Raw genomic sequence first — 20,409 nt, forward strand, 5'->3', positions numbered from 1 at the left:
ATGCTAGTGCAAGAAGTGCAGCCATAAAGTCATAGAATCACTTTGGTTGGAAAATACCTTTAAGACTGAGTTCAACCATCAGCCCAACAGCACCATGAGCCCAAAATGCCATGTCCACACCTTTCTCAAACACCCCTAGGGACAGTAACTTTAACACATCCTTAGGCAGCTTGTTCTAATGCCAGACCACTATTTCAGTAAAGAACCACATATCTGCATCTTTGAAACCCCTCCGAGGAGGAGGATCAAACCATCTCCCTCAGGAACCTCTTCCAGTCTTTGAGAACCCTTTCAGTCAAGAAGTTTCTTCTAATCTCCAGTTTATAGGAATACAGGGGACAGTTCTCAAAAGCAGCAAAGTCAGTTTATTATATCAAACTACGCAACAAAATGTGAGCAAGCAAATTAAATACTTTTGCTATATAAGTAGTGGAAGTAGTGACATGCTGAATCCTCCTCCAGCTCTGTCATTCACCTTATGGATGAGGTATGAGTTGGAGTGCTGTTTGGACATGTAGGCAATCCTGCTAGTCAATTGTACTGTGTTCATCAAAACAATCCTAACTCAGAAAACACAGCAGGACACTGCAGCCTGTAGCTCATGGAGCAGTTGATAGATGTGTGAAGTTACCCACTCAATAGTGTTTTAGAGGCAAAGTGCAGGGCTCGTGAACCTGGGCCTGTGCAGTGGAAATAGAATGTAGCTTCAGGTCTCAGTGAGACACCAGCTCAAATTTTTATGATGCTGATGGATAAATGAGGAGTACCTCGTGAGGGCTTATATTCTAGTGCTATAGTGCTGCAAAGGAATAAAAGCAGCTTTTCATGCTTATTCTTTAATTTTCACAGATGCAGAAATCCTCAGTCAGACCTTCTTATGTTTTTTCCCCAGGTAGGGGTTGCATGGGGAAGCTGACATATATTCTGTGATGGGCATCTGCAAAGTGCCTTTCTGATCAAGAAAGGCAGTGGTAGCCTGAATCATTTAGGAGGGTGGGGCCAGCAGGTTGAGGGAGGTTGCCCTCCCCTTGTTCTCTGCCCGGGTGAGGCACATCTGGAGTCCAGTTCTGGGCTCCCTCTAGTGCTATCACTGTAAGCCCTTGTGAAACGTCCCTGCCCATGGTTCTTCCAGGCCCCCTTCAGGTGCTGGAAGGCCACTCTAAGGTCTCCCTGGATCCTTCTCTTCCCTAGGAAGAGGGGATGAACTGTTGGGGCCTTAATTCTCACAGCCTGGAATTCATGCTGTTCTCTTTTTGTAATATACCCAGTCATGTTACATACTCTGAAACCAGCTGGGCTTGCTAGACAGGAAAGATGTGGGATTTCATCTCTGCAGTAGGTTGGAAGGGAAAATCTAGGCATGGGGATATGGCTGAACTCTGCTACCTTGACAGGGCTCTGGGCAACCTGAACTAGCTGAGGTGCCCCTGCTTACTGCAGAGGGGGTTTGACTAGAGGACATTTGGAAGACCCTTCCAACCCAGACCATTCTATGATTCTATGATTCCAGCATGAGTCATAACTCATGGGGTTGCTGTGACCTAAGTGCAAGACTCAACACTGGGCCTTTTTGAATCTCATCTCATTTACCACAACACATTGATCCTGCCTGTCCAGGTCCCTCTGTAAAGCCTTCCTGTTCCTCAGCAGATCAACACTCTATTCCAACTTAGTTTCATCTTCAAACTTATTGAGGGTGCACTCAATTCCTTCATCCAGATCACTTACCTAAATTTCACTGTGCTATCTAATTCCATGAAAGGTCTTGTGAAATTTAGCAGCAAAATTCTTGAAGCTGGTGTTTCCACCAGAGACAGCTGTGTGGAGTTGTCAGTTCTTCCACTGGGATGAGACAAAGGCATTGCTTTTTCCTGAACAGCAGTATGCTGGCAGGTCACTTCTGTATGGCACCATGACATGCGTTTTCTCTGTTGGCAGCTTTTATACAGCAGGCAATTTACTGTCCTGTGTCTCTTCTGATGAGGGTTCATAAAGAAGACCTATTTAAAACCCTGTGGCAACAGGATGGAAAAGAACCTCCTAAATCAGCAATGTGAATAGGTCAGAGATGGTGTTTTGTGGCAGTGAGCACTGTAGTGTTGAGATCATTTCCATTTAATGCCTTACCATTGCCCAATTTATAAACCTGACTGGTGAACTGGGAATTGGGCTGGCTTCTTGGGTAGGCTAACATCCCAGAGACTAAATAGCAGCTACCAGCATTATCTGTCACTTCTCATGAGCACAAAATCCATCACAAAAAGAGCAAGCCATTTCTGATGCTTTTTTAATGAACTGTCTCAGAGAGAGCAAGAGGAAAAAAATTACATTTGTTCCTGAGTCACATAGTAAAAAGTTGGCTCTGAATGTCTTTTCAGCTTGCTTCATGGTATGCAATATCACCAGGATTGCACTCTGAGCCTCTCTAGCTAATGCTACAGCCTCTTAAACACAAATATTGAATTTGGAAGCAGTTTTATTGCAAACACTCAGAGAGCAAAGAAGATAAACACGAGGAAATTGTTTCAGTATTTTGACAATCAAGTTTAAGAGTTTTACATGTTGACTCTTGACAGTTGAGGATGTCAGAATATTGCAAGTGAAGGGTAGTGACAAGAAGAAGTAAAATAGAAACCTCATCCCCTTACAGGAAAATAATAATTAAAAATCAAAGCATAAAGAAAAGATGTGAGCTACTGAAACAAGAAGACAAGGGTTTAGTTGTGTGGTCAGGGTGCACATGGGGCTTCATTAGGGCTTTTATAACTGCTGCTATTAACAAACCAATGATGTGTCCACTAAAACTCAACATCAACTGCTGAGTGTCAGCATGGGAGCTATAAAAGTGTGATGTTAATTACTCCACATCTGTCCTTTCTTCTTTGCATACGATCTCTAACTGCAATCTCTGGTTTTGGATGGAGTTTTTCAAGCGCTGACCTTCAGTTAAGTAAAGGTAAATTTGTTCAGACAATGGGCAAAGTGTATTGAAGTTTGTCAAGTCTGGAATCTAAGTGATCATAGAATCATAGAATCATTTCAATTGGAAAAGGCCTCTGATATCATCAATCATCTAATATATCAAGGTGATGGAGTCACCATCCCTGGATGTGTTCGAGAGGGGATTGGATGTGGCACTCGGTGCCATGGTCTAGTCATGAGGTCTTGGGTGATATGTTGGACTTGATGATCTTTGAGGTGAACCTTGGTGATACTGTGATACTGTGAAGTCCAAACATCAACCCAACACCATCCTTGCCATTAAACTACCATGTCTACATGGGTTTTGAACACTTTGAGGGACAGTGACTCCACCACTTTCTTGGGCATCCTGTTTCCATGCCTGACAAGTCTTTCAGTGAAGAAATTTTTCCTGATATCCAACCTAATCCTCCCCTGCTTAAGGCCATCATCCAGTCCAACAATCAACTAAACACCACTATGCCTACTAAACCATGTCTTGAAGTGTCATGCCTACACGTTGTTTGAACTCTTCCAGGGATGGTGAGTCTACTACCTCACCTTCTTTGAAGCAGTCTTATTTTGGGCACTCAGCATTAAGGAGAAAATTAGAAATTAAGTTAGTCACATTCTTTCATGTTCTATTTCATAGAATGTGGACCTCCACATAAGGAAAAAAAACAACAACACTGCTTTCTTGTCTTGGTTTTGTAGAACCGCTTTTAAAGTGATCTCTGTGCCTTTCCAAGAGCTCAGAACTATTTGTATGAAAGTCTTCCGTTTCTCATTGTGTGGGATGGGGGATTTATATGTGGTAGTGATCATGAAGTGAGGATTGTGAATGCACTGTTCAGAATGCTGCTGCTGTTTTAAGTGGCGATGTAACCAGGCGTCAAGACACTTCAGTGTGATGTTGAGAGTTTCAATTAGTTATGCTGCTAAGTTACTAGCCAGAAGATGCTGTTCAGTGCCCTTTGTAGAAGTGATCTTGGACAATTTCCTTATAGGTAGGTGAATCATGTTCTATATAGAGTGTTGCTGTGTACTGAGATTGTATTTCAGGGCTTGAAAATTGAGATAAATAAGGCAAGTTTAAATCACTGGTATGCTTGCTTGTACATGTAAAGCCTTCAGCCTACAAATCACCTTGGAAACAACAGTACCTCGGGCCCACCAGCCAGCAGTAACACAACAAGCTGTCTAGAAGCTTATAGCAATGGATTTCAATGTTAATAGAAACATTTTCAGTTGAGAAAGGTGTTCAAAATTATCCAGTCCAACCATTATCTAAGTCTACCAAGCCTAGTAGTAACACGTGTCCATCAGCAAGACATCTAGAATCACAGTATAGGTTGGGTTGGAGCCTCTGCAACTTCTGTGGGCAACCTGTTCCAGTGCCTCATCACCATCAGACTGAAGAATGTCCTCCTAATGTCTAATCTAAATTCACTCTCTTCCAGTCAGCTTCATTCTGTCATTCCCTGCCTTTGTCAAAAGCCTCTCTCCAGCTCTCCTGTAGCCCCCTTCAAATACTGGAAGTCTGCTAGAATGTCTCCTCAGAACCTTCTCTTCTCCAGCCAACTCTCTCAGCCTCTCAGCACTTAGGCTCCAAGGCTGGAAGTGTTCAAAGCCAGGGTTAAATGTCATCTTTGTGACTTTGAAACACCTCCAGGGGCAAATTCATGCACCTTTATGGGGAACCTCTTCCAGTCTTTCAAACCCTTTCAGTGACAACATTTATCCTAGTATCCAATCTAAACCTCATCTGGTGCAACCCAAGGCCATTTCCTCTCATCCTATCCTGAGCTAGGAAGTTTAGTTCTAGAGAAGAGTTTTTTTGGTGCCAGCATGATAAATCTCTTTTTGTTTTGTGGTTTTTTAATTCTCTGAATGTAGCTTTACTAAGTTCTGGTAGGTAGGGTAGGTCTGAAGTACAGGAGATCTTTTGCCTCCCTGTTTATGCCATGGTAAAAAATGTCAAGTACTTCTCCCTAGTAACAAGTGATAGAAGGACAGGAAATGGCTTCAAGTTACACCAGGGGAAGTTTAGGTTGGAGGTTAGGAAAAATGTCTTCATTGAAAGGGTTCTCAAAGACCAGAACAGCCTGCCCAGGGAGGTGTCTGAATCCCCATCCCTGGAGGTGTTTCAAAGACACAGAGATGTGGTACTGAGGGCCATGGTTTAGCACCAGCTTTGACAGAGTTAAAGAGTGGTTGGCCTTGATGATATTAATGGTCTTTTCCAACCAAAACAATTCTGTGATTCTATGATTCTATTATACTTGTGTCACTTTTGTCTGGCTCTGGGATATTAGACAGAGATGATCATAATTGCTAGTGTGGCAGAAAGAGCATAGTTGCTATGTTCTAGCAATAAGTGAAATAAATCCATATTGCTAATGTGCACAAAGCATGAGTGCAACTCTTCTGTATGATCCAAACTCAGTCATCTCTTGGGCTACAGTCTGGAGCAGGGTTTGATGCTCCTGAGGTGCTGCTGAAATTTCATGTCCTGCTGCTTCAGAGACCTGCAGTTTAAGGCAGATGCACTTGCCTCGTTGCCTGGGGTTATGTGTTGTGTGTTGTCACCAGATGGGAGCCCTTTGCAGGCAGCAGTGAGTAGTAGCAGCAGCTGCTGCTCCAAGGAGGACAGAATGATTCCTTGTACAGCCATTCTTCCTGGCATGGCTGTGAGAGAAGGCAGAAGAAAGAGAGAATTCTGCATAGTTTGTAAGGTGACCAAGAGAAGGAAGAAGCCTTTCAAACTTAGTACTGGAAAGGACCACAATGTTGTAACTATTATCTGAATGGTAGGGAACCTCTGTCCATCCTCTTTCTTGAGCTATGTGATCCAGCTGACCTGTTGGAGGGAAGGGATGTCATCCAGAGGCATCCTAATGGGCTGGAGAGGTGGGCCCACACAAACCTCATGAAGTTCAACAAAGCCAGGTGCAAGGTCCTGCACTTGTCAGAGCAATCCCAAGCACAAATATATAGGCTGGGTGATGAGTGACTTAAAAGCCATCTTAAGGAGAACGACTTGGGGATGTCAGCTGATGAAAAACTCACCATGAGCCAGAAATGCCCACTTGCAGCCCAGAAGGCAGCTGTGTGCTGGGCTGCATCAAGAACAATGTGAGCAGCAGGACAAGGGAGGTCTACTCTGCTCTTGTGAGACCCCACCTGGGGTGCTGTGTCCAGTTTGTTGCCCTGAACACAAAAAGGACATGGAACTGTTGATGCAGGTCCAGAAGAGGACACAAAGGTGAGCAGAAGGCTGCAGCACTTCCCCTGTGGGGACAGGCTGAGAGAGTTTGGGCTCTTCAAGGTGGATAAGTCTCCCAGTGACCTTCTTGTACCTGAAGGGTCCTACAAGAAAGCTGGGGAGGGACTTTTTAAAAGTTCTTTTAGGGACAGGATGAGGGCCAATGACTTTAAGATGGAAGAAGGGAGATTCAGACTGGAGATCAGAAGAAATTCTCTATAGTGGGGGTGGCGAGACTATGGAATAGGTTTCCCAGTGAAGTCATGTGTGCCCCCTCCCTGGAGCTGTTCAAGGACAAGTTGGAGAAGGCCTTGAGAAACCTGGCCTAGTTGAAGGAGAAGAGACCAACCCCCACCTGTCTACAACCTCCCTTCAGGTAGCTGTAGAGAGCAATAAGGTCTCCACTGAGCCTCTTCTTCTCCAGGCTTCTCCTCTTCTCCCCAGCTCCCTCAGCCTCTCCTCATAGGACTTGTGCTCCAAACCCCTCCCCAGCTTTGTTGCCCTCCTCTGGACATGTTCCAGCAAGTCAACATCTTTCCTAAACTGAGGAGCCCAGAACTGGACACAGGACTCAAGGTGTGGCCTTACCAGTGCCGAGTACAGGGGCACAATGATAATGAGATAATGTTGGTTGTAGCTATGCTATACTTCTTCTGGGTCATGCTTTTATAACAATAGTGCAGGAGTTCTGAACTTTTTGCTTCAGTAAAAATTCAGCAAGTTTGTGATTTTGGAATCCATCTGGGAAATATTGCCTTAAAACCATAGTCATGCCCTTAGAATAGATTAAGAATCTGAGGTTTCTAATAATAAATTAGCAGGACTGTACATTTTCTGCTTGGTAACTGACTGGAAGGCAACAAGATTACTTACAGTCTTTAGTTTCAAATATTAGTTTTCTCTTCCTTAAATTGCATTAGTTATATCTAATTATAGGTGCAGTTTGTGGTAATCAATTTGAAGCATAACGCTGTGAGTTACCTCTCTCTCTAAAGAATATATTTTGACTTGGAACATTAGAGGTATTTTGAATGCTGTGTGATTTTCATTTATGATTTGATTACACAGGTAATTGAAATGTGACAGACTCTGATAACATTTTGTTGGAACAAATTGGTGAGTTCAGCTTTTTTCTCAGATACATTTTTCCTTGCCTTCATAAAGGCAAAAGAAATTAGAGTTTTTATCTGCTTGCCAAACAGATAATTATGAAGCATTTAATATTTTATTTTTTTACATCAGGTCTTGGTTTTTCTTTCCATTCTGAGGTCCACTGGCATAAAAAAACAATCAAATAAACACACACACACACACACACACAAACCCCCCCAAAATACAAAGCAAACCTATAAGCAACAAGCCTCCCTCCTCAAGCCAATAAACCCAAGAGAGCTGTAATGACAGTAAACCAGATTTAAGACTATTTTGGCAATTTAGGTGCAGATTTTAATGAATTTATGTCAATTCTAAACTGTGCCATTGCAGTTCTGATCTGTCAGCATTCAAAATTAAGTTACCTAGTAACTGTTGATCGCCACGAATCGCAAAACATTGCAGTCACTGAGAGTCCAAAGTCACTCAACACCTTGCAAGAAGGTTGTAGCCAGATGGGGTTGGGCTCTTCTCCATGGGAACGTGAGACAGGAGGACAGAGTGTTGCACTAGGGAAGGTTTATGTTGCAGATGAGATGATCTCAGGTAGTGATAGGACTAGAGGGAATGGAATGAAGCTGGAGGTGAGGAGATTCAGGCTGGATGTGAGGAGGAGGTTCTTCACCATGAGAGTGGTGAACCCTGGAATGTGTTGTCCAGGGAGGTGGTCGAGGCCCCGTCCCTGGAGGTGTTTAAGCCCAGGCTGGACGAGGCTCTGTCCAGCCTGATCTAGTGTGGGGTGTCCCTGCCCATGGCAGGGGGGTTGGAACTAGATGATCCTTGTGGTCCCTTCCAACCCTGAATGATACTATGTTACTATGAAAATTCTTCACAGGACAGGTTATTTAAATACAGAAACTTAAACAGACACAGTTGAATCCCCATCCATGCAGATGTTTAAAAGACAGAGAAATGTGGTGCTGAGGGCCAATGTTTAGCACTAAACTTGATAGTTAGAGAATGATTTGGCCTGATGTTCTTAAAGGTCTTTTCTATGATGTCATGAAAATATTCACTAAACATCTGTAAATGCTACTACAATGCTCTCCTTGTGCTGATACCAATGAAGCTAATCTGTGAAATGTCAGTTAAAACAAGCAGGTTTACCTGCCTGATCTAGTGTGGGGTGTCCCTGCCCATGGCAGGGGGTTGGAACTAGATGATCCTTGTGATCCCTTCCAACCCTGAATGATACTATGATACTATGATACTATCTCCATCCTGTCATATTTCTGGGGACTGATTGGGCCATGGCACAGGAATCAGTACACACAACCCTCACTCAGAAATAAACAATTCAAAGCACTTCCCATGGTATAGATGTAGAAGCTATTACATGTGATTAGATTGTACATTAGATTAGATTGTAAATTTTGTCTTGAGTAACAGGGGGTTTGACTCCTGTCATGCAAATGCCCACACTTAAATTTACTTCTGAGCAGATGCATTAACTGCAGCAGCTTGTTTGTTTGCAATGAGCTCAAGCATGTGCATCATTTCTCTCAGCATTGTTACTTAAATATCTTGTGACAAATTATTTTGAGGGAAGGTGTAAAACCAAACAAAACCAGGCTAACCAGAAACTGTTGCTTTTCTTTGGTGGAGAATCTGGGGAAGGACAGAGGGAGGGGGTCTTAAATGAGAACTGTTCTTTATCAGCTGAAAAGAAGAGCTTGACTTGGAGACTTGCTGTAGAATACAAATTCCCAAATAAATTAGTTAAGGACTACTGACCTATGTTGTTATGGATACTGTCAAAATGCTTCACTAGGAAGTGTCTGAAATATGAAATATGATTTAGATAATATACAGATAGATTTGACCTGGCCAAGCTGGAGATTTGTGTGGGGAGAAACCTAAAGAAATTCAGCAAGGGCAAGTGTAGGGTGCTGCATCTAGGGAAGAGCAACCTCCCCATCAGTACAGGTTGATAGCTGACACGCTGAAGAGCAGACTTGGGGAAAGGACCTAGGAGTTCTGGTGAATGACAGGCTGACCATGAGCCAGCAATGTGCCCTTGAAGCCAAGAAGGCTAATGACTTCCTGAGGTGCATTAAGAAGATGGTGTTCAGCATGTTGAGGGAGGTTCTCCTCCCCCTCTACTCTGCCCTGTTGAGGCCCCATCTGGAATATTGTGCCCAGTTCTGTGCTCCCCCAGCCAAGAAGGACAAGGAACTATGGGAGAGAATCCAGCAGAGTGCAACTAAAATGATGAGGAGACTGGAAGGTGTACCTTGCAGGGTAGGAAACGCTGAGGGACCTGTGGCTGTTTAGCCTGAAGAGCAAACTGGGGTGGGGGAGGAAATCATGTTGTAAATGCTGATCAATATGTAAAGGGTGAAAGTCAGGTGGATGTGTCATGATGGTCCAGACACTTCTCAGTGGTGTTCAGTGACAGGATAGGGGGCAAGCACACAGGAAATTCCACCTAAACATACAACACGGTTTGAGGGTGCCAGAGCACTGGAGCAGGCTGCCCTGAAAGGTTTTGATGCCTCTATCTCTGGAAGCATTTCACACCCACCTGGACATGTTTCTGGGTTATTTACTCTAGGTGATCCTGCTCTAGCAGGGAATTGGACTAGGTGATTTTCAGAGGTCCTTTCCAATCCCTACAATTCTGTGATTTGTGCATGAGTAAATACACAACACATAAAAATGTCTACACACAACTCCTGTGTATGCTCTGCAACACATAATATTGCAAGTGCTCTTCTAACACTCTGATATGCAGTTTTCTTTCTTCATCTGTGTGTAGATGGGGAAGTTTCTTGATAGGAGATGTGAATCCCTGTGTAGTAGATTGAAGCTCAATGAAAGCTAACCTGCTTTTCCAGGAGTCTCAGAAGTTGTCACATATTTGTAGAGAGTCATAAGGTTAACAGGAACTTTGAATGAATTTGAATGTTTTGTCAGTGTTTGAAAATAGGAAAACAGTCCTGTTGATAACTTTTTTTGCATGAAAATATGGTCTAAGCTATCTTTTCTTAGTGCTCCCTGGTATTTCCCTGCATTCCAAACCAAAAGAATTCTTCATTACTTGGCGTACATGCGTGCAGGGTTTTAGTTTTGTGTGAGTAGGTTCAGTGTGATGAACCTGCAGAAGGAGACACAGCCACTGTCTTCAATTACATGTGAAAACGGATGGACCATGAGTGCATCCTGAAGTTTTGTTTTCACAGGCTGATTCTCACCACCCATTCCCGGGGCAGATGTTTGCCTGGTTCCTTCTAAAGTGTGTCCTTCCAGTGCCACCTCTTGGTAGGTTCACAGACTGATGTAGCTGCAGAGTTAATTTTCATGACTGAAGACGTAAGCAGACCCTTAGAACAGAAACGACCTTCTGTCTTTATAAGTGCCTGCGGAGCAAGGATTAACCTCAACTAGTACCAGTAGATATATGAAAGCCTGGTCTTCACATTTATTTGTTGAGATACAGGAGCCTTTGTTCAAAGGGGAGGCTGGCTAATGCACCACTGCTGGGTTGAGTAACATTGCTACAAAGGCTTCCATGCATTTGGTCTTATCCCAGTAATAAAAAAGCTCCACTGAAATATTTGCCAGCAGATTTTTATCAATTTGGTGTGCCTAGTAACCTAGATGGTAGTGCTGAAAGTGGTCAGCAGTTTTGGCTGCTGATGTGAAATGACTCAGAAGTGGTGCTGAGGGCTTAGTACCAGACTTGACAGAGTTAGATAAGGCTTGGACTGGATGATCTTAAAGGTCTGTTCCAACCAAAGTGATTTTATGATTTTATGAGTTGTGCTTTGGATACATAGAGTTCTATAACCTTGTGCAGTCTAGTGAGTAAAATCAAGGAGCATGTGCTTTCTTCATCCTGCTTCTCTGAAGGTATCCTCAGTGCTTAAACTTTAAGAGAGGAATATTTTCAAGTGGATAACAGCAGGAGCCATTCAGCTTCCTGCAATAGGATCCTAGAAGAAAAGGCCAAAGTGAGGTGGGTATCTAGAACCTTTTCTTCAAAGGTTTCCATTTCTTCATTTAATTTTCTCTATTTTAATGCTGTTTTTTAGGAATTTCTGTTAATCTCCAAGCCAGTGTAACTGGTGAATCTACAGGGGAAGGCTGATTACTCAACAGGTGGTGTCTTGGGTACCATTTGCACAGATGAGCCATGGGTACCATTTGCACAGATGAGCCATGGGTACCATTTGCACAGATGAACCAAAGATGTCAATGTTGACCTTTGGTCAGTTTATTGTTTTAACATCTCTTATGGAGATGGCACTGGGAGGTGGTGGACTCACCATCCCTGGAGGTGTTCAAGAGGGGATTGGACGTGGCACTTGGTGCCATGGTCTAGTCATGAGGTCTGTGGTGACAGGTTGGACTTGATGATCTTTGAGGTCTCTTCCAGCCTTGGTGGTACTGTGATACTGTGATACTGTTCTAGTGTCAGCATCAATAGCTTATTTACTTTTTTACTGTCTTTGTTCTGGATTATACCCAAAAGTGCTGTGAAAAACTAGAGTTTGAGAGAATATTCCATAAAGACGCTCATGTAATCTAATAAGATAGACTGAGCAGAGGAAAAGGAATTGAAAACCACTATTCAAATGGCAGACAATACCAAAGAAATCATCCTGCAAAAGTGTTTCATGAGGATAATTAGGAGAGAAACCCACCTGTAGGTGTACAGACTTGAATGGGAACAGCGAGGTGAAAAGCTTTCATTATATCAGTGGAGATGGTGAAAAGATTAATTTCTTTTTTCTTTCAAGTTCATTCCTAATGAAATTGTGGGTTCCTGACTGACAACTGAGCCCTACCACCGATCTCAGTTGAGGGCTTTCTTACTCGTTTCAACAGCAGATACTTATTGTTTAATTGCCTCAGCATTTCTGGTGGATCTCCCTCCATGTGTTTGGAGAGCCCTTTATAATGCTTTTTGAAGAACATTTGTGTGTCTAACACCCAGTGATTCCCAGTTCTCCTTAACTGCTGGGGTTCCCTAGCTAAATTTAGTAGCTTTTGAAATGTTTACCTCTTCTGTATGTAGCAGGAGGGATAGATTAAAAAAGAATGCAGTCACATGATCTTGTGTCCAAAGGAGATCTGTATCAAAGTGAAAGGTTTGTCACAGCAGTTGCCTTGAAGAGGCAGGAAATAGAAGCATAGCAGCATAGTATCTTTTTATTTGGGAGAGACCTCCAAGATCATTGAGTCTAATCTTCAACCTAAGAAAACAATGTCTACTAAACCATGCCCCAAAATGCCATGTCCACCAGTTTCATGAACACCTCCAGTGATTATGATTCCACCACCTTACTGTGTCCAGTTCTGGGCCTACTGTGTCCAGTTCTGGGCCCCTCAGTTTAAGAAGGACATCGAGACACTTGAACATGTCCAGAGAAGGGCAACAAGGCTGGGGAGAGGCCTTGAACACAAGCCCTATGAGGAGAGGCTGAGGGAGTTGGGATTGTTTAGCCTGGAGAAGAGGAGGCTCAGGGGTGACCTCATTGCCCTCTACAACTACCTGAAAGGTGGTTGTAGCCAGGATGGGGTTGGTCTTTTCTCCCAGGCAACCAGCACCAGAACAAGGGGACACAGTCTCAAGCTGTGCCAGGGGAGGTTTAGACTTGAGGTGAGGAGAAAGTTCTTCACTGAGAGAGTCATTCGTCATTGGAATGTGCTGCCCAGGGAGGTGGTGGAGTCACCAAGTCACCATCCCTGGAGGTGTTCAAGAGGAGATTGGACGTGGCACTTGGTGCCATGGTCTAGTCATGAGGTCTGTATTGATAGGTTGGACTTGATGATTCTCAAGGTCTCTTCCAACCTTAGTTATACTGTGATACTGTAATACCTTCCTGGGCAGCCTGTTCCAATGGCTGACAAATCTTGCAGCATCTCTAAACTAAACCTTTCCTGATGTAATTTGAAGCCATTTCCTCTCATTCTATCACCTAACATTAGAGAGAAGAGACCAACCCCCACTCCAACCTTCTTTCAGGTAGAAATGGATGAACTGAGTAACAAGTAACTGATTAATGCATTTTCATTAGAGAGAGAATGAGAACTTGTTCCTCTCTCCTTTTGCATTGACATGTCACCTGTGAATCGAGCACTATTTACAGCTTATTCTACACTGAATTATTTCATCTGCTCATTATTCCAAATAGGAACTTTCTGTAAGGCTCTATCACAGGTGAAGAAATTTAAATAAATTAAGCACATCTGCAAACAGAACTGCTGCCATATCTCCTACGAACAAATAGACAAGTGGCAAGAAAAATATTCTTAGCTCACCGCTGTGTCAGTGCGTCAAATCTCATCAGGATTAACTTCAGCCCCTGGGTATCTGCCTATCTTTCTCCACAAACATTTAGGATGTGATAGAGAGCAGCCCTGTGGAAAAGAACTTGCGGGTACTGGTGGATGAAGAGCTGGACATAAGCCAACAATGTGCACTTGCAGCCCAGAAGGGCAATCGTATCTTTGGCTGCATCAAAAGCAGAGTGGCCAGAAGATGGAGAGAAGTGGTTTTGCTGCTCTGCTCTGCTCTGGAGGTGCCTCACCTGGAGTGCTGTGTCCAGCTCTGGGGCCTTCAACACAGGAAGGGCATGGACCTGATTGAACAGGTCCAAAGAAGGGGCACAAAAATGGCCAGTGGCCTGAAGCACCTCTCCTATAAAGGTAGGCTGACAGAGTTGGGATTCTTCAGCCTGGAGAAGAGAAGGAAGGTTGGAGAGACACCACTGAGAAGGGCTTGTAGTGATAGGACAAGAGACAATGGTTTAAAAATGCAAAAGAGTAGATTTAGCTTGGATGTTAGGAATAAATTCTTTACTATGAGGGTGGTGGAACATTGGAACAGGTTGCTGCAGGAGGTGGTGGGGATGCCATCCCTGGAAACATTCAAGGTCAGTCATAATGGGGCTCTGAGCAACCTGATATATTTGTGGATGTGACTGCATACTCCAGAGGGGTTGATCTAGATGACCTACTGTGACCGTTTGAGGCTGTCCCTTTAAGAAAGGGGACATTGTGGCTGAATGTTTATAAATGAAAGACAGATCTAAACTAATTTCATTGGTAGATTGGTAGAAAGCACCTTTGAACTTGGAGTTCAGCAGAGACTTGTGGGCAGTCTTGTCTTGCACTTTCTCCTTCCCGCAGCTCACAGCTTCTGGGCTTTCGGCCAGACTGACCTTGGAACTGATAACCACAAGGCCTGACTAACTGCTTTTAATTAACAATTATTCCTTTTTCTCTCTTTCTATCCCTCTCTGGGGAAAAGGGGAGAGAAGAGGGGTGGGTACAGGGGTGGGGAACCCTCCTCAGCAGAGGAGGGAATCTCATTTCTGTGTCGCTTTATTGTATATTTTCTGTATATATATTGTAAATATTGTAAATTCTGTATATAAACCTGCACTTCCTAAACTGCTTTGTAAATATAGCACTTTCCTTTGCTAATCCAGCTGTGGTTTTTTTCCCTTTCAATTTTCTTCCCTTTACTTACGGGGTGGGGGGGGGGGAGAAGTCTTTGTGGCCTTCCCCTTCAACCCTCGACACCTTCAAAGGTCCTTTCCAGCCCAACGCATTCTACGATTCTGTGAAATACTGCTTCTAAAAAGGGGCCCCAGAGAGTCACAAGACCTAGACCTTATTTAATTCTCAAGAAGTATGGGTTTAAAAACTGCCCAAGCAGGGATGGGATTTGTTAATTCACCCATCCTCAAAGTCCATCTCTAAAACTTCAAAGGCAGACTATGGAAGTGGGCTCTGAAGACACAGAAGCACGCTTCGGTATTTAATCTGAAGGTTTACTGTTTAAATCCATGGATTTCACATCTGAAGAGAACATTGTGCTGTGTTCAAGATTGAAAATTCCCTTCTAAAGATCACTGGCTATGTCATATGTTAACCCTGAGCTTCATGTAAGATCATCCAGTCCAACCCTCAACCCAACACCACCTTGGCCACTAAACCCTGTCCCCAGGTGCCATGGCCATACATTCCTTGAACGCCTCCAGGCATGGCAGACTCCGGCACCTCCCTGGGCAGCCTGTGCCAACCCCTGACCACTCTTGCAGGACAGAGATTGTTCCTAACATCCAACCTAAACAAAGAGTTTGACTCCACAGGGAGAGCCTGAAGGTGGAGGGCACACATGGTTGTGTCGCAGGCAGCCAGTACCAGAACAAGAGGACACAGTCTCAGGTTGTTCCAGGGGAGGTTTAAGCTGGAGGTTAGGAGGAAGTTTTACACAGAGAGAGTGATTGCCCATTGGAATGGGCTTCCTGGGGAGGTGGTGGCGTCACCATCACTGGAGGTGTTCAGGAGGAAACTTGATAGGGACCTTGCTGCCATGGTTTAGTTGATCAGATGGTGTTGGGTGATAGGTTGGACATGATGATCTTGAAGGTCTCTTCCAACCTGGTTCTGTTCTGTTCTGTTCTATTCTATTCTATTCTATTCTATTCTATTCTATTCTATTCTATTCTATTCTATTCTATTCTATTCTATTCTGTTCTGTTCTATTCTATTCTATCTGCTGATGACTTTGTGTTGTTCTGGTGATCTGCAACAGTGGAACTCTTCAGCTGTTGTGCATTTCATTCTGCCATGCTGAAACTGCTCCTCATAGCTTTCTGTTATTTCTTTGTATCATAGTGGTGCTTGCCCACTTCAGCCATGCTTAGAACTCCTGTGCAACTTGATCTGCTTTAGCAGGAGGGTTGGACTGGATTATCTCCAGAAGTCCCTTCCAATCCCCACCATTCTGTGATTCTGAGATGCTGAACAAGTGATCTAAAGGAATAAAATGTAGGAGTAAAGCGGCAAGAAGATATGGAAAGGTTTGAAGCAATAGCACAAGGGGCAATGGTTTTAAACTAGAGCAGGATAGATATAGGTTGAATATCAGGTGGATGTTTTTCACAATGAGGGTGGTAAAATACTGGAACAGATTGCCCAGAGAGGTGGTTGAAGCCTCATCCCTGGAGAAATTCAAGGTCAAACTTGATGAGGCCCTGAGCAACTTGATCTAGTTTGAGATGTCCCTGCTCACTGAGGGAGCACGGACTAGATGACCTTAGAGGGTCCCTTCCAACCTGATGCATTCTGTGATTCTGTGACCTGCCCAGAAGCCTGGTTGCATTGCTTTTCATCTTTCTTATTTTAGCTTAACCAGATATGTAAAGGTCATGTCTATTGACTTAGTGGTTTCTTCTTTGGATAAGCTCCAGCTTGTTTCATCTGCTATGGGAAATGTGTAATGGCACTAAAAAAGCATGAAAGGGGGTTAACCCTCGTACCTGGCACTTTTATATTTTCCTCAGCTCTGCTGTGCTTCTGTCAACGAATGAGCACACATTTTTGAAATTGTTGTTCAGCTTCAGGTCACTCCTATGATCTCATCTTGCATGAGACAGAAAAATCAAATTAGTTTCTCCAAAAAAAAAAAAGGATTGAATTGATGAAATCCAGTTTATGACAGCAGTCTGGCTTCCTTAGAGCAGCAGCTCTCTTATCAGGATCACAGCCTGAGGAGCTCTACAGCCCCTTTGTTTTTATGGTAATCAGACTGTTTCATCCCAGAATCCAAAATGCTGTTGGAGTGCATTTAATATTCTATCTGTTCCATGTGTCAGACAAATATTTGTGCTGTATCTAAGCTGGAAAACAAAGTTACATGAGTTTTTTTATTATTTTCTTTCTTTCTGTTCCTCTGTATGACCATCTGTCTTTACACATGTTGGTGGAGGGATTTTCTTGAGCCCAAATACTATTGGGAAAGGTAAAGTTTTATCTCACCAGCTGCTGAAAAACCTCACTGTGTTAGCGATGGCAGAGACCTCACAGAACCAGTGAGGAGAATGGCAGCCCCTGATTGCTGGTTTATGATTGAAGAAGATATGGGTGCTGCTGGTGGAATTTTCCAAAGCATCCAGGATTGCCTATGATCCTCTTGGCCATAAATTCCTCTGTAAGACTCCTTAAGCACAGTGATTTTCAAAAACAGGCTGGATATAGTATCATAGAATCCTAGAATGATTTGGGTTGGAAGGGAGCTTAAAGATCATCTAGTTCTGAGTCATCCTCACCCCCTACCATGGGCAGGGACACCTTCCACTAGGCCAGATTTCTCAAGGCCTCATCAAATCTGGCCTTGAACACCTCCAAGAACAGGGCATCCATGGCCTCCATGGGCAACCTGCTCCAGTGTCTCACCACCCTCACTGGAAAGAATTTCTTCCTAATATTCAACCCAAATCTCCCCTCTTCCAGATTCAATCCAGTCCCACTCATCCTTGTAAAACCTTCTCCTCAGCTTTCTTATAGGTCCCCTTCAGGGGGGAATGCCGCTCTAAAGTTACCCTTGAGCCTTCTGTTCTCCAGAATTAACAGCCTCAGCTCTCACAGCCTGTGTTCATAGAGGGTGGGTGCTCAAGCCTTCTGGTCATCTTCATAGCTTCCTTTGGGCTTGCCCCTCTGGAATCTCTAAAGAGGAGCTCTGAAAGTCAAGCACTGATTTCTTACCCAAAGCCAGCTCGTCTTATGCAACATGGTGCGATCTATGCACCTGTCTTTTACAGACCTAATTAGGAGGATAATGAATCTTCTCTTTATTCTTTTTGGAAACTCAGCTGAAAACTGGTTTTAACATTGTAGCCCTCCTTATTCACCTAACAAGATAAGAAACATGGTGCAGACAATATACCCTAGATTATTTTGCTAGGTGATAATGAAAAGCAAGATGTTCAGGAGACATATTACTGAATTATTTTTTTTTAAAGCCATTAAATATATAAACCTTTCCTCATACATTCTCCCTGAATGGTCTTACTTGGAAATTTATCATGTAGAAGTATTTTAAGTTTCACAATTTGGTTCCCCCCCCACCCTGTTTTAAGGTGGAGATGGATGCCTGATTAAAACATCTCTCCCACACCAAATAAATTTCCAATTAAAAAAAAAAAGGTCTTTAACAAACAGGAAGATGTCAAGTTAGAAAAATCACAGCTACCTACTCTGCAGATTTCTCCACCAGATACTGACACCTGAGCACTTTGTAGAGTACAAGAATAATTACAGTGCATTTGCATAGGCTGGTGCCGGGCTCTTGTGAAAGAAATGCAGGGGAGGATGAAGGAAAGGCTGAGAGAGCTGGATTTATTCAGCCTGGAGAAGAGAAGGATTAGAGGAGACCTTATTACCATGCACCAGTACATTAAGGGTGGCTATTAGGAGAATGAAGACTCCCTTTTTACAAGGAATGTGTCCAGAGAAGGGCCACAAGGATGATCAGAGAGCTGGAGCACCTCTCCTATGATGACAGACTGAAGGAGTTGGGGCTGTTCAGTCTGCAGAAGAGAAGGCTCCAAGGTGACCTAATTGTGGCCTTCCAGTATCTGAAGGGGGCCTACAGGAAGGCTGGGGAAGGACTTCTCAGGATCTCAGGTAATGATAGGACTAGGGGGAATGGAATGAAGCTAGAGGTGGGGAGATTCAGGCTGGATGTGAGGAGGAAGTTCTTCACCATGAGAGTAGTGAAGCCCTGAAATGGGTTGTCCAGGAAGGTGGTTGAGGCCCTGTCCCTGGGGGTGTTTAAGACCAGGCTGGACAAGGCTCTGGCCAGCCTGATCTAGTGTGAGGTGTCCCTGCCCATGGCAGGGGGGGTGGAACTAGATGATCCTTGTGGTCCCTTCCAACCCTGACTGATACTATGAAACTATGAAGGAGCCCCATGGAAAAGACAAGCGGTGATGTGGACAATTTACTGCTAGAGAAATTCCCATTGGACTCCAGAAGAAAGTGTTTCCCCATGGGAACAATCAGACATTGGAATCATCTCCCAAGGGGAGTGGTGGATTCCCCTCCATCAGTCAGTTTGAAAACTCATCTTGATACTGTGCTGGGCCAGTTCACTCCAACTCTATTGTTCACTTGAAAGGTTGAACCATATGATGCTTGGGGTCCCTTCCAACTTGGCATTCTGTGATTCTGTGATCAGTGTACTTACTGACATACCTTGCATATTATGCACTGGGTTCTTGAAATAATTGTCCTTTCTTATCCACACTTCCAAATTTTATTGTTGCATCATGTTTCTAGGTGGAAAGCTTTAAATAGAAAATGGCTTTCAGACTAACTATAGTGGAATTTGTAATAGGAACAAAGTGGAAACAAAATCAGTTTAAGTATCATAGAATCATATAATTGTTTCAATTGAAAAAGACTTTTGAGATCATCAAGTTCAACCATGGCCATGACCACTAAACCATGACCCAAAGTGCCACATCCACACATTTCTTGGGCTCCAGGGATGGTGATGTCACCACCTCCCTGGGCAACCTATTCAAATGACTGATTAGTACATATTGGCTCTCTCAGAATCTTGAAGTCCTCTGTAAATGCCTGTCATAAACAGTATTTCCAGATGCTTGAGGACAGTCAAGATTCTTCAAGAAGCACTTGACTGCTTCTCCTGAAGGCCTGAAGGTTGCCTGGAGCAGTGGTGGAGTCTCCATCTCTGAAGGGATTGAAAAGCCATGTAGATGTGGTGCTGAAAGACAGCTTCAGAAGTGACTTGGAAGTGCTGGGTTAATGATTGAACTCAATGATTTTCCAACCAAAATGATTCTGTGATTCTATGACTCTATCTGGGAACAAACATCAACCTACCATTTGGGGTTTTGCTAAAAGGACAACTATAAACATCATCTGAGAGCAGATCCTTGAGTACCCGGTTCTACAAGCAGAGTAAGCACACTCAATGCAGGAGGACTGAACAAGACGGCTTTTGAGGGTCCCTTCCAACCTGATACATTCTGTGAGTCTGTGATTTGTTGCAAGGCCTATGTGAGCAAGACACTTGGAAAGGGAGAATGAAAGCAATGCTGAGAGGTTGGTTGCTTGATTGAGCTCTCCTCTGTATGCTGACTAAAAGAACTGGATCAGTCTCGTGGATTTGGCATTTTCAGTCCTTTAGATCACAGAATCACAGTGTTAGGTGTTGAAAGGGACCTCTGAACAGTGTGACCAGGAGGACCAGGGAACTGATTGTC

The sequence above is a fragment of the Melanerpes formicivorus genome, unplaced genomic scaffold, assembly GCF_026170545.1.
Source record: "Melanerpes formicivorus ecotype bairdi unplaced genomic scaffold, bMelFor1.0.p_v2 SCAF_4, whole genome shotgun sequence".
In the NCBI taxonomy this organism is placed as follows: domain Eukaryota; kingdom Metazoa; phylum Chordata; class Aves; order Piciformes; family Picidae; genus Melanerpes; species Melanerpes formicivorus.